Below are 2,108 nucleotides of genomic sequence, written 5' to 3' on the forward strand. Positions count from 1 at the left end.
TGAGGGTGATTTGTGGCTTTTCCTTGCTACCACGCGACGTTCCCCTGGACAATTTGTATTTCCGATTTCTATGGCGAACGCTTCAGGGCTGCCAGGTGCTGGAAAGGTGGCTGTTGGATGTTCCTCGCTGCCTCGTCTCATTGTGTCGGCGACTTTTGAGACGCTGTGCGGTTCGTGGTTGTTGCGTGCTAGATGAACAACCAACAGAACCACGCTCTCGAGAAGAGACGGCTAACGAGGGAGCAGAAATTCGTGTTCAGACGAATAAGGATGTCTTCCGACCGATTAGGAGGATCGCGAGGAAAAAAGGAAAACGAAAAAACCTACGAAAAATAGAGAAAATTCCAACTTGACGAACGCTCGAAGGTGAAAGTTAAAAAATTAAACGTTCGTTCGTGAATCATCAGTTTAAAAAATGATCAAGCCACACCTGAAGAAGCTAATCCACACAAAAACCACCCTCTACAAAAGAAATATAATATAAAAGGGATAAAGAATTCTACAGTTTACAAATGTCCAAACACGACGTCAGAGAACAAGAGAGCAACAAGCACCCAGGTGAATTGGACACTGTGCGACACACGTGGACTTTTAGGACGCGTCTTCTCATTGTGACGAGCGTAGGGTGGCCGGTAGGACAAATCTGCCCCTTTTGTCGGTAACCGGTGGCGGAGCATTGTGCGCTGCGGCGACGTTCACAGCGAGCGTAGCAACAGCAGCAACAACAGCAACGACAATGCCTACTGTACAAACGATCGAGTGGGCGGTAGCCGTGTTTTCGGTTGTCCAGCTTCTTTCATTGTCGCCCCAAACGGCACAGCGAGCCTCTCGATTCCACCGACGGAGGTGAAGTCCGCGTCCTGCTGGCAGGACACGCGCGTCCCGCCATTCATCTCGACGTCCTTCTCTCAGCTCTAACCATTTTTTTTCCCCGCGGAGAAATCGACGGTGGATCTCGCGTGCGCTTTTGGAACGCGCTTAGAAATCGTTCGAAATGTTTACTTTCTATGTAGTTCTTTTGGTAAATTAGAGCGACGTTCGTTCATGAAAATTCTGAAATTTGTGAAATCTGGAGAAACCATTCCTCGTGTGAAAAGATTTCCTCGCGGCGGGCGTCCAAATGAAAGTTAAACAATTCAATCGACACTCTCTCAGAAATTTATATTATACTTTCCTGGAGACATTCTGAGATAGTTCCTCGTGAAATCTTCGAAAGTTTCTTCACATTTTTTTTACGATACAAGAAAAATTGTTCAGAAGAGTGTTTTAAAGTTCGTTCATAAATTGGAATCGTCAGATGAGAAAAACTTCAACCCTCCGACTACCCTCCGCCTCGAAAGCGTAACAACTGGGAAGCATCTTCGACGCATCCACGGTAATAAAGTCAAGGCTAGACGCTGTTTCCGGGGCGGTTATGGGTTCCCAGGCGGCACGAGAAATCTGGTATCATCCGCGGGACCGTTGCGCCCCTTTTTTCTCTCCTTTTGCAGCAACGTGCGTGAACAAAACGTGGGACCGTAAAGCCGGCTTCCATCGAAATGGAACATAGGTATCAGCGATGATCCCCGTGCGAGGCGCCAGCTGGCTCATATTGAAACCAACCCCCTATCGTGCTCGGCCACTGCCCTCCCCACCACCCTTCTGCAAAGAACCTAAATCATTTTCAGCCCCTCTACCGGTGCTTCCTGCGTGCACTAACTACCCCTGGTTTCCCCAGGGGCCACACCCTGGCTGGCCAGGCTCCACCTACCGAAAGGTCTAGCCTTTATAGAGTCCTCCTTCGTGATTCAATACCATCGTTTCATCCTCCCTCCCTCTTTATTCTTTGGTTTGCTTGCTCGCCTCTAAGATAACGTTGACAAGTGTGACATTTTCGAAGATCGTGAAAAATGAACGGTTGCATCAGTGGTGATGCTCAGGAATTCTCTTTCTTTCTATTTTTTATTCGTCGTGTTTGTACAATTGTCGGGGTAACGACTTGATTGATGGAGGCAGAGCAACGTGATAGGAGTAAAGAGAAAGACGTCTGGTGTTCTCAAGCTTTCCTTGATGGGATTCACCTATTCACGCGGTAATCGATTAGACATGGACCCGGAAGGTACGGTTTA

Source organism: Habropoda laboriosa, unplaced genomic scaffold, assembly GCF_001263275.1.
Source record: "Habropoda laboriosa isolate 0110345459 unplaced genomic scaffold, ASM126327v1 scaffold2, whole genome shotgun sequence".
NCBI lineage: Eukaryota > Metazoa > Arthropoda > Insecta > Hymenoptera > Apidae > Habropoda > Habropoda laboriosa.